The following is a 16698-nucleotide window of genomic DNA, read 5'->3' as shown; positions in this document are numbered from 1 at the left end:
GCTAGAACTGTTTATGAAAATAATTCCAAGATAGAAATAGAAGATGATTTTGATCCTACTCGATCACAAATACTTAATACACTTTCTAGGCAAGATCCTTTTAACATTGATAAAAAATGGATTAATGAAGATTTTAATGTTGATTACAACAAACCTTTAAGAGAATGGTATTTTTCAAATTTTACTCAAGAAGAAACTATTAATCTTAGAAATAATTATTATTCTTTCATGGAAGAAAATGAAATTAATATTTATTTCTTTGATTGGTTAGAAAATCATTGTAAAGAAAACAATATTATTAAATCTATAAATCCTTTAACAAAAACTAATAAAACATGGAAAACAATAAATAATGAAATTATTATTTCAGAATATCCTCCTATGACTTCTATTAAAATAAAAATAGATAACGAAGAAGTAAAAGAAAGTCCATATAAAACTATTAATGATTCAGAAAAAGAAGTTAGTAAAAAAGATATTAAAAAAATTCATAATCAAATAAATTTTTCTAATAGTATGTTAGAAACTATGTCAAAACAATTAACTAGAATAGAAGATAAAGATACTCCCTCTAGTAGCATAGTTAGCAGTATTCCAAAACCCTTAGTTAAGCCAATATACCAATTAAACACACACATAGATTCATTAAAATTAGGAAATGAAAGTGATTCAAAGATTGAAGAAATTAAAGAATTATTATCCAAATTAATATTAGGAAAACCCTCAATAAATCCAATAAATACAAATGATTTTTTGATTAATAAAATTAAAACCACGTATCCAAAAACTAGAACGTATTACCCAAGACCTTCTCCAGCAGATGTTCTTTACGAAGAACGATGAGAACTAGTTCAAAATAGTTATTCTGGAAGTGAAGTTTGTGAATAGAACTTAGATGGAATGAGTGAGCAACACATATTAGATTTTATTTGTCAAATGTCTATGGCAGCTAGTGGTAGAAAATAGAAGTTTAGTTCCTAGCCTTGCCCAAAGAGTTTTCCAAAAATGGCTAAGGAACTTAACATCTCTATCGGAAACTATAGTTTTAGGTAACCCATGTAGTCTCACTATTTCTTGAAAGAATAATTTAGCAATGTGACTTGCATCATCCACTTTGTGGCATGGAATAAAGTGTGCCATTTTGCTAAAACGGTCCACAACCACAAAAATGGAATCCTTTCCTCTTTGGGTTCTAGGAAATCCAAGGATAAAATCCATGGAAATGTCTACCCAAGGAGAAGAGGATATGGGCAAGGGGGTGTATAGTCCATGAGGTTTAGTGGTAGACTTTGCTTGTAAACAAGCAATGCAACTACTACAAAATCTTTGAACATCTCTTTTGATATGGGGCCAAAAGAATTTCTCTTTCAAAAGTGAAAGAGTTTTCTCAATTCCAAAATGCCCCATGAGCCCACCCTCATGGCTCTCCTTAACCAAGAGTTTCCTAATAGATCCTTGGGGTATACAAAGTTTGTTTTCTTTAAAGAGATACCCCTCAGAAATATAGTACCCTTGATAAGGTTTTTGAATACATAAAGAATAAAAGTTAGCAAAATCAAGGTCTTTCTCATACAACTCCTTGATGTCATCAAACCCTAATATTTGAGAACCTAAGGTATTCAATAAAACATGTCTTCTTGACAAAGCATCAGCTACTACATTGGTAGAGCCCTTTTTATATTTGATGACATAAGGAAATTGCTCTAGGTACTCAACCCATTTTGCATGCCTTTTATTTAATTTATTTTGATCCTTCAAATATTTAAGTGATTCATGATCACTATGGATGACAAATTCCTTGGTCACAAGATAATGTTCCCAAGTTTGAAGGGCACGAACTAAGGCATATAACTCCTTGTGATAGGTAGGGTAGTTCAAGGCAGCCCCATGAAGTTTTTCACTGAAATAAGCTATTGGGTGGCCACCTTGTAACAACACAGCTCCTATGCCAAGTCCTGAAGCATCACATTCTAGCTCAAAGGTTTTAGAAAAATCAGGTAAAGCTAGAACAGGTGCTTGAGTAAGTTTATGCTTTAGTTCTTGAAAGGCTAAATTATGTTTTTCCTTCCATTCAAAGGCCACATCCTTCTTCACCAACTCATTGAGAGGTGAAGCTAATGTAGAGAAGTTAGGAACAAAACGTCTATAAAAGCTTGCCAAACCATGGAAGCTCCTAACTTCACTAACATTAGTAGGAATAGGCCATTCTTGGATGACTTTGATTTTCTCGGGGTCCACATGAACCCCATTTTTGCTTACCACAAATCCTAAAAAAATAACATTATCCACACAAAAAGTGCACTTTTCCACATTGGCAAACAATTGATTGTCCCTAAGGACAAGAAAGACTTGTCTTAGGTGATCCACATGATCACTTAGACTTTTACTATAGATTAAAATATCATCAAAATAAACAACTACAAACCTACCAATGCAATCCCTAAGGGCATGATTCATCAGCCTCATGAAAGTGCTAGGTGCATTAGTAAGCCCAAAAGGCATTACTAACCATTCATATAGTCCAAACTTAGTCTTAAAAGCGGTTTTCCACTCATCACCTTCCTTGATTCGAATTTGGTGATATCCACTCTTAAGATCTACTTTGGAAAATATGGATGACCCATGCAATTCATCAAGCATGTCATCAAGCCTAGGAATTGGGTGCCTATATTTTATGGTGATGTTGTTGATGGCTCTACAGTCACAACACATCCTCCATTTTCCATCTTTTTTTGGCACCAAGATGACTGGTACAGCACAAGGGCTTAGACTCTTTTGAATCCAACCCTTCTCCAACAACTCTTGTACTTGCTTCTCTATCTCTTTGGTTTCTTGTGGGTTAGTCCTATAGGCTGGCCTATTTGGAAGACTAGCCCCAGGCACAAGATCTATTTGATGCTCTATTCCCCTAAAAGGAGGAAGTCCAATTGGGCCTTCCCTAGGAAATATATCATCAAATTCCTCTAAAAGATTTTTTACCTCAAAAGGTAGAGAAGTTTCCAAAGGAGATGTGGCAGTGCAAGTTAATGTTCCTCTACACATGAGGATATGAGAAGATGGTTCAATAAAGAGAGTAGTTTTGTGTAAAGGTTTTGATTGAAAACTCTCTTCTTGAACTATCTCTAGAGAGGGAACATTAATCTCTCTAGAATCCTCTTTTTCATCAATTTTTAGAAGTTTTTTTTTTCAACTTTTTTTTGTTTTCCTTTTTCTTGCTCACGTTTGGCCTTCATTTGTACTTGATCTTCTATCACTTGTGAAGGTGATAAAGGATGAAGCACAAACTTTGTACCCTTATGTGTGAAAGTTATTTTATTAGTTAGGCCATCATGATGAGTTTTTTTATCAAATTGCCATGGCTTACCTAATAAAATATGACAAGCCTCCATAGGAACTACATCACATTTAACTTTATCTTGATAGTTCCCTATAGAAAACTCTACTTCCACTTGTTGATTGACTACCATATCCCCATCATCATTAAGCCAATGAAGTTGATACGGTTTTGGGTGGGGTGTGGTAGTCAAACCCAACTTTTCAACCATCCTAGTGCTACAACAATTGCACCAAGATCCACTATCCACTATAAGAGAACAAGCCTTGTTTGAAATGTTACATCTTGTATGAAAGATGTTCTCTCTTTGGGATTGTGTATCACTAGGTTGGTTATTGAGGACCCTTCTCATCATAAGAAGTTCCCCATTATAAGGGTAAGTGACCTCACATGACTCTCCCTCACTTGCTTCTTCTTCATCCTCACTTGAAGATGAAGAAGTAGTAGCTTCATCATGGCTACTGTAAATGTCTTCTCCCCTTAAAATCATCACTTTTTTGTTAGGGCATTGAGAAGCAATGTGGCCTCTCCCAAGACACTTAAAGCACTTAATATCACTAGACTTAGTGCTAGTGTGTGAGGTGTTGATTTTTTTGTCTTTTTCTGTTTCTTTACCCTTGTTTAGATTTTTGTAGGGAAAAGTATTTTTCTTTTCAAAGTCATTTTTCTTACCCTCCCTCTTGTAATCCACCTTAGATAAAGAAGATGAGTATGAGCTTGTTTTAAAAAAATTTCTCAAATTTTGTTGTTCAACCTTAATGCAAAGTTGAACCAAATCATTCAAATCCCTATAAGGGAGAAGCTCAACCTTATCTCTTATCTCAAAAGATAAACCACTCAAAAACCTAGCAATGGTAATATTTTCCTCTTCCCTAATGCCAGCCCTCATTATGTATAACTCCATCGTTTGTCTATATTCTTCCACACTCATATTTTTTTGATGGAGTCTTTGGAGCTTGTTGATAAGCTCCCTAGAGTAATAAGAGGGAATATGCCTCCTCCTCAAGGCACTCCTTAATTCATTCCAATATTGAATTGGAGGTTCATTATGGAGACGCCTATCTCTCACAAGAGAGGTCCACCAATACATGGCATGACCTTGGAAACTCAAGGTGGCTAGGGAAACTTTTCTTTCTTCACTCACTTGGTGGCAAGTGAATATTTGTTCCACTTTCATTTCCCAGTCTAGATACCCCTCCACATCATCTTTTCCATGAAAATAAGGGAGATCTACCCTAGATTCCCTTGTCTTGGAGTTCCTATGGGTTCTCCTAGGAGGTGGTTGGTAATGATCTCCTAAAGCTAGGCTATCATGTATTGACTCTCCTAGTGTGGAACTATGAGCGTATGAACTATGTTGACCATGATGGTTCTTTTTGTCTTTTTCCTTTAATAGACGAATTTCCTCCTCCATAAGAGCAATATGAGCTTCTCTTTCAAATTTTTCTCTAAGTCTTTGTTGAGATTCTTGCTCTTTCCATAACTTTAGTGATCTTAATTCACGTGATAATGTAGCAAAATCCTTGTTATCACTTGAATTAGTATCACTATGAGGAGTAGAAAATTCTTCCATTATAGGTGAAAGATTCTTTTTAAAGAAAGAAGTTTGAAAAGCAATTTTTTATGCAAGGTTAAGACTAAGTACTTGGAGGATTATGTATACAAATTGAACTTTGGAGGGAGGTGAGCTACTAGGAGCCACTTAAAAACCAAGCCTCTTCAAGTAAAAATTACTAATCCCCTTTGTAGTTAATCTCTACCAAATTCTTTTCAATGAAAATTATTTTTGATGTTTTATGAACTATGATATACTAGTCGTATGAAAGCAAGTAAAGACAAGTATTAAGCAAGAATTTAAACTACCTAAACGTGTCCTAGGGTGAGAGCTTGAAAGATACCAAAGATCAATCAAGGACCACTCCCACCAAGTACTAACGAAAATTGACTAACTAAGGAGAGATGGTTGTGTACCAAAGACACTCCCAAGACACTCCTTCAAATGGCTTATTACAAGGTTTAAAGAAAACTAAATAGCAAAAAGTGAATGGCTTAAAAGAAAACAGCCACCAAGAATTAGTGATGAATTAGAGACCGAATTTGCAACTAAAAAATTTTAACTAGTAAGGAAAAATTGGTCTCTAAAATCCGTCACTAATACTTATATTTTTTTTTTAAAAGTTTCAAGTACAATTTCAATTGAAACTCCAAGGATTCTTCATGGCAATTCAAGTCCAGCAACTACAAAATTCCAGCCACAAGTGTTTGGTGTTTGTTCTTTGTTATAATAGCCAAATCCGAGAGTCTCCTTTGTCCTTTACTCCTCCTTGTCTTAGTCCTCTTTTGATGACCCTTGTAGAACTAGCTTCTAAGGAAATAGGCTAGGTCAAGCATAGATCACATTTGAGTTCCATTTTGAATACAAACAACAAAGGTATTTGAAAGTTAAAGGAAAACAAGATTAGATTAGGAGAAGACAATGACAAAAGACAAGATTAGGCTAGTTAAAGGAAGAACAACCCTAAGAAAAGGTTCTAGAATTGATTCACAAAACCAAAACACTCAAGAAGAATGTGAGCTGAAAAATATTATGTAACTATGATCAATCAAATCGAGAAGAAGAACTTGTAAACCAAAACTCCTTTTATGGCTTTTTCTTTTAGAAATTAGGTTTAGCACCTTTTTTTTTTAATCAAATTTCTTTTGCATTTTTCTTTTGAATTTTGTTCTATATATATATATATATATATATATATATATATTTTTTTTTTTTTTTAAATCTTAGGAGTTGCCTTTTTCTTTTACACTAAAATGTCACACACAACTCTCGGTCACAATAAAAATGAAGCACCAAAACCGGATTCAAATTTGAAATTCAAATATCAACCAAATTAGCTTTAAATGTAATGAATATGCAACATGCTTTTGATGCTTATTTGGTTGCTTAACACATGCACGGTTTTGGCTCCAAATTTAAATTTCAAATTGCAACTCAAACACAAATTTCAGCACACACAAAATTATACAAGATCAAACCTCACGGATATCAAAATTTTGTTTAAGACATTTTCAAGATTTAGGAAACCTAAAAATTTTCTAAGAAAACTACTAATGATCTAGTAGTAATTTATGAACTCAAAGTGAAACAAAAATTTATGAGCATATACCAAAAGCTATGGATCTCGGCCAAATCCAGAAAAAATGTTGTCAAGATGCAATTCAAAATTCAAAACGGATCACATAAGCATAGCTTGGAAAGTTGAACATAATAAGAACTACACATGACTACTAAACATGGATTCAAAATAAAAATGGACTCAATCATGCAATGACCGAATTAAAATTTCAATTAAGACTCAATTAAAGCAAAAAGATTATAGGCAGAAATTCCTAATAAGCAAAAGAGTTGGAGCATGATTCATGGAAGCATATAGTCATAGGCACATAAATGAATCATTCAAGCAACATGAAACTAGATCCATCATATTTTTAAGGCAAAAATTAGATCTAGGAAGGAATAAACTCAAAAGTGACATAAACTCAAGATGAACAAGATGAACACGAGATGAACACAAGACAAGATGAACCACGGATCAAAATCAAGAAAATGAACTTATCTCTTGAAGACCGAAGCTCTTGATACCACTTGATGAGGTTCCACTTAGTGAATCCTCATGAACACCTTCAAATTCTTCTTGGATCCTTGCAAAAATGTCATGGACGGATGCTCCAAGAAGAACCAATGAGACCTAAGCTTGAACAAGCTAAATCCGGAAGAAGATGGTCAACCTAGCTCTACAAAGAGAGGAGCTCAAGTAGGGTAGAGCAAGGTTGTGAGAGACTTTCGGAGGGAGAGATTTCAAGTAGTGAAAACTCATTCAATTAATCCAAAAGTGAATACAATGCTCGGCCATAAGGAATATATAGGGTAAAATTAGGTTAAATGGTTCCTTGGGTTAGCCTAAGGTTAAGTAAAACCATGGTATGGTTACTTAACCTTAGGCGCCTAAAATTTGAATTCAAAATTCAAATTTTAGGAGCCAAACCCGGAACCTCCATGTGCTTCATCATTTGGCATGTAATTTAGCTTTTCATTTGAGTTGCATTTAAGTCACACCATGTGCATGTGTGCACATGGCCGAAATGCCTCTCAAATGCTAAGTTAATTACATGCTAATGATAATTCACATGCAACCTTAATTAACCCTAAATTCTAATGACCATGAAATGAAATTCCTATGCTACATGGCCGGAAATACAAGGCCCAAAAGAAATACAAGGCACTAAGGCCCAATCCTACACTAACCCTAATCTAATGGGCTTGAGACAAAGCCCAACAAAATAAAGTGATGGGCTTTCCTTGGGCTTGGGCCCACTCTTCATGCATCATCCTTGCCATAGCCCTAGTGGTTGGGCCCTTAGCCCATGGGCTTCCTCCATCAAGAAATTAATATGTTTACGTTTACTTTCTATAATACTATATGAACATATTAAAAAGGGATATAATTATATGCATCTAGGATTAATTCAAGTAGCTGCTAAACCTTACTATAGATTAGGTATGAACAGTCCCATATTATTATTATTAAGAGATATTCGTATGAAGCAATTTCAAGATTATATTATTGCTATATTAGAATGTAATTTGCATGATGGCCCTGCCTTTTTTAACTGTTACCCAAACTTCTCTATGAATAGTAGAAATACAAAAACCAGTAATGCTTTAAAATTATATGTCAAAATCCCAGATGAAATCTTAGATGAAGATTCTGGTCCTATTCAACTTATTTTTAGAATTTATTATAAAGTTACAAAAATAGATTATAACTATAAAGCCCTTAGATCTTTGTGAAGTCCCACATCGGTTAGGAAGGAGAACGAAGCATGCCATATATATGGATGTGGATACCTTCCTTGTGTGGACGCGTTTTAGGGTGGCATGCGTGCCATTGCCAGAAGCAAAACCGTGAGGGCTGCGGCCAAAGCGGACAATATCCACATGCAGGTTGCTGGGCTGTTACATTTGGCTCTGATACCACTAAATGTGACACCCTTCTACCCCATAATAGATAAGTAACAACAATAAGAATAATTCAATAAATATAACATCAAGAAGGGTCCACATATTTTAATAAAAACTCATAGGTTCACAAGTCTTGAAATAAATAGAAATAATAATAATAATAATAATAAAGTTTTACTCTTAAAAGAAAATTATCAAGGTCTCTAAAGAAAAATGAAAGGGATCCAGAATTTACAAATATAAGGTGAATATAAAACTCCTAAAAATAAGTCTCCTCAAACGACAAATAACAATTCATAACTAAAGCATCCTAAATTCATGCCCCAATGTCACATCCTATCAGAGCAGAACCCTTTCCCTTTAGAACTCAACACTATGAGTGCCTTCATCTTCACCTAAAAGAAAACCACATAAAAACAGGACGGTGAGAGATAGATAACATCATATATGAACATAGAGCTACCCAATTCCCACCCCACACCGTGCACCAAAATATCATTAACTATAAACAACAAATACATCTCGTATAATTACCAAACATCATTTTTTTTCAATCATACAAGCTTTCATACACATGCTCACTATATGCTCATACACATCTCCTCTCCTAAGAGTCTCAACTTGGCACTCCGCACAATGGGCGTACCTCGTCAATTCCCTTAGTTGTTGCCAATGCGGGCATACCGTTCTCACACCCTCCCAGGGCCGGTATGTTGCACGGTTAAACACCCAGCGGCCCATGCAAAGGCAATCCACCCACCGTTAAACCCTCTGTGGCCAGTGAGCTGCGCAGTTAAACACCCAACGGCCCACGCATGGAATGCCTCCCGTCATGGTCCCCCCTGTCTCAACCCCTCTCTGGGCCTAGGGTCCAATGCAATATAGCCACGTCTGGCTTCTCAAGCACCACATGCAACTCATAAGTCTCATGCAACTCATGCATCCCACGTAACTCATAATTAATGCATCTCCATTATATAACATCATCACATGTCAATAACAATCCATGCAATATCATCCTCACATGCTAGGTACCTATCATTAAGTTATCAACATCATAGACCACAAATTTCACATAATTCTTCACACACATCACAATATCTATGACATTCAGTTAATAATTTAACCATAACTCGAGATATACATATCCTTTCTAAGTGATCCCAACTCCATTAGAATCCTAACATCAATATCTACAACTTTTATGAAGAACACAAATCCTAATAAAGTCGTTTAGGTTACCATTCAGGGCTCACAAAAATTGATTTTGTGGTTCGCACACAGATTGGAAGGCTCAAATTGCAACTCACATAACTTGATCAAATATTAATATTGTTACACTATTCTTGTGTCTAAATGGTAGCCCCAGATGTCTAGTTTCTAACAAAACAAACGGCACTCGATTTGGATAACTACACAGAAAGATATCACAAAATTACAAACGTATGTCGGGGTCCCGACGCCCGACGCCCGACGCCCAAAACTGGCGCTGAGCGCCCAAATCTCTGCCCAGACTCCCCTCTGTGAAATTAAACCTGAGTTTTACGAGTTCCAACAAGGTTTTTACCAATTTACACTACTTCTACACCCCGTTGGTTCAGTTTAACTCCATTTATATTCTTCATACGTTCCAAATCAATCCATACACATCTCAAGCCTCAAAAATTGGTTTCCATTGGTTTTACAAAAAAATAATCTAAACTCTTCTTAACACATAAAATTCAAGTCATCAAATTTAAGGATAAAGAATTAACAAGAAAGCCCCAATGGAATTCAAAGACAATTCAAGAAATAAGTTCTTCCAAATGAATTAAGAATTTAGAACATCGATTGCACAGATAATCGTTCAGAATTTTAAATAGAGTTCCTAGAGGGACTTAGGGATTGCCCTCACTACCCGAACGCCCCTATATTCACATATGAAGAAACCCATCTCCCCCGTACCTGGATGAGCAGAAGATGAATGGTCTTGGTGTGATCTAAGATCGTTCCTGAGTACTCTTCCTTAGAGCTCTTTGTTTCTCCTCTTTTTTTCCCTAACCCTTCAGAACGCAAATGAGGCAGATAGGGTTAACACCACCTGACTCTTTTCTTAAAATTAATCCATTGGACTGGGTCAACCCAACCCATTTTCCTTCTCTTCTAACCCACTTCTAATTTTCCTCAAAATAATTAAATAAAATAAATACATGTATATTATAAAATATTTTTTCTCTATAATAATAATATATTTCTGACCCTAAATATAATAATATAATTTCAATAACAAAATATCATATAAAATCAACCTTCTCTTAAAACATATAAATATTTATTTAAAAATGCTAATAAAAATACTTATTTAATACGTACAAAATAATTGTCCAAAATAATAATTATTTAAAACGTACAAAATAATATTCCTCTATAATTATTAAAGATTGTGAAGTCCCACATCGGTTAGGAAGGAGAACGAAGCATGCCATATATATGGGTGTGGATACCTTCCTTGTGTGGACGCGTTTTGGGGTGGCATGCGTGCCATTGCCAGAAGCAAAACCGTGAGGGCTGCGGCCAAAGCGGACAATATCCACATGCGGGTTGCTGGGCTGTTACATTTGGTATCAGAGCCGGAACCCGGGCCGGTGTGCCAGCGAGGGCGCTGGACTCCCTTGAGGGGGGTGGATTGTGAAGTCCCACATCGGTTAGGAAGGAGAACGAAGCATGCCATATATATATGGGTGTGGATACCTTCCTTGTGTGGACGCGTTTTGGGGTGGCATGCGTGTCATTGCCAGAAGCAAAACCGTGAGGGCTGCGGCCAAAGCGGACAATATCCACATGCGGGTTGCTGGGCTGTTACAATCTTCACCAAAAAATGAAACTGTTTTAGTTGAAGCAAATCTTAGGAAATCTTCAATACAAAGTACCAAGGCGTCTTAGTCACGCTGAAGTTATTTCAAAAATTCTAGAAGATTGGTTATTAGAAAATATTATAGAAAAACCAAAAATATATAATACACAAATAAGAGAAATAGTTCAAGATGAAACAGATATTAGATTAAGAATGAATAGATCAAATTCTTTAAGAACTTCATTACCTCAAATGATTTATAAAGGATCCAATTCTAGACATTTAGTAGATGGATCTATCATTAATATAGATTTAACAAAATTAAATATTAACTCAAAAATAGCTAGAACTGTTTATGAAAATAATTCCAAGATAGAAATAGAAGATGATTTTGATCCTACTCGATCACAAATACTTAATACACTTTCTAGGCAAGATCCTTTTAACATTGATAAAAAATGGATTAATGAAGATTTTAATGCTGATTACAACAAACCTTTAAGAGAATGGTATTTTTCAAATTTTACTCAAGAAGAAACTATTAATCTTAGAAATAATTATTATTCTTTCATGGAAGAAAATGAAATTAATATTTATTTCTTTGATTGGTTAGAAAATCATTGTAAAGAAAACAATATTATTAAATCTATAAATCCTTTAACAAAAACTAATAAAACATGGAAAACAATAAATAATGAAATTATTATTTCAGAATATCCTCCTATGACTTCTATTAAAATAAAAATAGATAACGAAGAAGTAGAAGAAAGTCCATATAAAACTATTAATGATTCAGAAAAAGAAGTTAGTAAAAAAGATATTAAAAAAATTCATAATCAAATAAATTTTTCTAATAGTATATTAGAAACGTCAAAACAATTAACTAGAATAGAAGATAAAGATACTCCCTCTAGTAGCATAGTTAGCAATATTCCAAAACCCTTAGTTAAGCCAATATACCAATTAAACACACACATAGATTCATTAAAATTAGGAAATGAAAGTGATTCAAAGATTGAAGAAATTAAAGAATTATTATCCAAATTAATATTAGGAAAACCCTCAATAAATCCAATAAATACAAATGATTTTTTGATTAATAAAATTAAAACCACGTATCCAAAAACTAGAACGTATTACCCAAGACCTTCTCCAGCAGATGTTCCTTACGAAGAACGATGAGAACTAGTTCAAAATAGTTATTCTGGAAGTGAAGTTTGTGAATAGAACTTAGATGGAATGAGTGAGCAACACATATTAGATTTTATCTGTCAAATGTCTATGGCAGCTAGTGCCTATAAAAGATGAGGAAATTCTGATAAAGCAATAGACATGACTTTAGTCCAAGGATTTACTGGCCAACTCAAAGGTTGGTGGGATAATTTTTGGACACAAGCTGGCAGAGAAGCCATATTAAATGTCATAAAACAAGAAACAAGAGAAGAGGATGCAGTTGCTACCCTCATCTATACAATAATTCAACAATTATTTACATAAAACGAGACTTCAGGAGATAAGGTATCTGCAAAAAGTCTTTTGTCATCTTGTGCTGTTGGTGAAACGTCTTTATCTTGATGAGCTGTCTTGCATCATTTTGTGGTAATATGATCTTGAGGACATCTGTTGAAGTGAATTTGTTTTGATGTTTCAGCCAAACATATCTTCATTGCGAAGATAAGGACTGGTTGATATTGAATCCGAAGAGCCTGTTTCTTCAGGCTGAGAATCATCTTGAAGGGCTCTAATTAATTTAAGTCTTGCTTCAAATTTTTCTTGTGAGCCGGCAGAGGCTAATTCTGCCATGATCTTGCTTTTTTTCTGCTAAGAACTGGGTGTCCTCAGCTATCTTTTTCTTCTGCTGTTGATGAATTAATGAAGGCGAATTGTTTCTTTCCCATTCTTGAATTCTTGATTTACTTATTAAATTCAGATCGAATTTCTTCCACGAATGAGTCTTGGGTTGGAGGTACAACATATAAGTCCAAGCTGTAGTGTAATCGTAATAGGTATAGGTTTGTGGGTGAAATTGTCTTGAGAAGGATTTGGGTTGGAATAATGGCTGCCCCCATTCTTCGGGAGTCATAATCTTGAGAATTTTTGCTTTTGAATATATAATATTATTGTCTTTATCTCTAGAATGAAATAATTCTATTGAATCGGTGTCAACAAGGATGAATTTATAAAAGATTCTTGATTGAAAAATGGGTTGGTAATGGTAATTTGGAGGAAAAAGGGTTTTGAGTAGTTGTTCAAGAGAAAAATCTTTCCATTCAGGTTCTATTGGTATAATGTCTATGGTTTGATCTTTGGTAATGTAAGTATCGTCATAAGGTCTTGAATTTGAGGGGGTAGGTACTGGTAAGGTATTGTGGGTAATATTTTTGGATGGAGTTTGAGATAATTGTCTTGAGGGAGAAGGCATAGAACTAGGTTCAGGACCATGTTCTAAAGCGGCTATTGGGTCAAATTTGTTGTGAAATAGTAATGGTGAAGTGGCAGCTTCTAAAAATGTTTATGGACCTGGCGTTGTTTTACTATTGAGAGATGAAGGTAACTTTCTTGAGGTATTCGGCGAAGCCGATAATTTTCTTCAAATCTCAGGCTGGGCCTGTTTAACTGTCTTGATATTGAGGGAGGCCTTGAAGGGCGTCCCGTATTGCTCTTTAGAGCTTTTGCTCATTTTCCTGTAAAAACTCTCTTGTTAAGTAATCTGGTAATGTGTTTGTCTCTCCTTTAATATGCTCAATCTCAAAGTCAAAACATGATAATAGAGCTTGCCATCTTGCAAAAATATGTTTTGAAACCAAGTTTTTAACATCCTTTTGTAAAATTGATGGAGCTCCTTTACAATCCGTTCTAATTAAAAACCTTTTTGAAAATAAATCATCTTGAAATTTTTGAAGACATAAAACTATTGATAAGATTTCTTTTTTAACTGTCGAATATTTCTTTTGAGCTGGGTGCCAAATACCTGAATAGTATCTGACTACTTGTTCTTTTGATAAATTTTTTTGTTTTAATATCCCCTCATATCCTAATTCTGAGGCATCTGTCTCGACAATAAGATAGGCTTCTGGGTCAGGAATCCCTAAACAGGGTAATCTTTTGACTATTTGTTTTACTTTAATAATGACTTGGGTCATTTCATTGTCCTAAGGTTTTGGATTCTTTCTAAGACGTTCATAAAGTGGGGCACATATAACTCTGATATTGGGAATAAAGTCTGCCATGTAATTGACACAACCTACAAATCTCTGGAGTTGGGTCTTATCTTTTAACTCATTTGGGAATTTTTCTGAAAATTCTATTGATCATTTGATGGGTGTAATGGTTCCTTGATAAATTTCATAACCTAAAAATATAATTTTTGTTTGAAATATTTTAATTTTCTTGGCTGATACTACTAATCCATTTTCTTTGATTAAATTAATAAATGTATTTAAATGTTCTATGTGTTGATTAATAGAATTGGAAAATATTAATACGTCATCTAAATATACTAATGCAAATTTCATGTATGGATAAAAAATGTTATTCATAATATTTTGGTATTCTGAAGGGGCATTTTTCAATCCAAATGGAAGTACATTCCACTCGTAATGTCCAAACAGAACATTAAAAGCGGTTTTGTACTTATCTTCCTCTTTCACCCCAATTTGATAATAACCAGATTTCATATCAAATTTTGAGAATATTGTTGCATGATTTAATCTTATAATTAAATCTTGTTTATTAGGTAAAGGATACCTAATCCATTTTAATACTTTATTGAGGGATTTATAATTAATAACTAATCTTGGTGCTCCTCTTTCGAGTTCAGCTACATTTAATACATAAAAAGCTGAACAACTCCAAGGAGATTTAGAAGGTCTAATTAATCCTTTTTCTAAATATTCTTGAATTTCTTTTTTACAGTATTCTAAATATTGAGAATTCATTTGAATTGGTCTTGCTTTAGTATTGATATTCTTTTCATCAAAATTTTCAATGTAAGGTAATGATACTTCATACTTTTTTCTATGCCAAAGAACTGTTGGATTTAATTCGCAAATTTCTTGTTCAATTTGATTATTAATTTTTTTAATAGTTTCTTGAATAGTTTTACTTTGTAATTGTTCTTCTATTCTTTTATATTGAATTTCTTTTGATAAAAAATTAATTTGTTTCCTTTTATTTTCAATGATACTTTTTTCTCTTAGTAAATTTAATTCTCTTGATCTTGGTGGATGAATAAATTCAAAACATAAAGTATTATTGAGAACTTGAGTTTCTAATCCTTTTGAGGTAACTTTAAAAGGATATAATAATGATAAAAAGGGAGTTCCTAATATACAAGGAATGTTCATATTTTTAACTAATACGAAGGAAGTTTCATAACAAATTTTGTTTTTACAAATCTTTGCTGATGATAATTTATAATTAATTTTCATATGAGAATTATTGGCACTTAAGACTTTCTCGGAGGATTTTTCATAATATTTTGAAGGAATAATGCCTTCTTGAAGACAATTAATATCTGCTCCTGAGTCTATTAGTGCAATTATATTAAATTCTTCATTTTTAACTATTAATTTAATATTGCAATGCCATTTATGAGTGGTAATTAAATTTAAATAATTAATATCTTCTTGAGTTGAACTTGATGGTTGTTCTAATTTAATATTTTGTTGTTCTCTAATCTTTTCTTTTCCTACTAACTCTAATAATCTATATTCTATTGATATATTATCTTGTTTTAAATTTGTAATTTCTATTTTTAAATTTTTAATTTCTTCTTGTAATCTTTAACAGTAATTGGAGTTAGTTGTCTAAATCTTGAGTAAATTTCTTTTAAGTCTACTTCTTTAACTTCTTCTTGTTCTTTTTCATCTCTTTTTAATAATTCTTCTAATTTATTAATAAATTCAGTTCTTACTGGACCATGCTCTAATTGTGATATTAATTCAATTAATGCATGAGTTTGATCTATTGTAAGCATATTAATAGTTTTGCAATCGTTACAATTACAAAGTTCTGGGCCTAAGCAATTATCATCTTCTTGAGAATGACTCGAGCTAGAGTCTTCTTCTAGTTGATAAATAATTTCAGTATTGCTTTCTTCATCAGAAGTAGAATCGCTCTCTTCTGATTCTGAATTAATCATTATTGCTATTAGAGACTTCTTTAATGATTCATCTATTTCTAATTCATTAATTTTTTGTTGAACTCTACATTTATTGGCAAAGTGGCCTGTTCTTCCACATTTCCAACAAGTAACATTCTTCTTATTAGTTTTGGGCTTTGAACTAGTATTGGTTTTATAAAAAAAATTTGAATAATTTTTATTTTTCTTAGTAAATTTTTTGTAAGGTTTCTTATAATTATTAAAAGACTTTTGATAAGGCTTTTGAGAAACGAATGATTTTCTCTGGGCCTTTCTCTTGATTGCACTAGGTGCTCTAATGGGCTCTACTCCATATTGTTCACAAAAAATTCCTATTTCTCTTTTGTTTGTTCCTACTTCTTTTTTAA

This window comes from Cajanus cajan, chromosome 9 (assembly GCF_000230855.2).
Source record: "Cajanus cajan strain Asha chromosome 9, NIPB_CcT2T_4, whole genome shotgun sequence".
NCBI lineage: Eukaryota > Viridiplantae > Streptophyta > Magnoliopsida > Fabales > Fabaceae > Cajanus > Cajanus cajan.
This window is presented reverse-complemented; position numbering follows the sequence as displayed.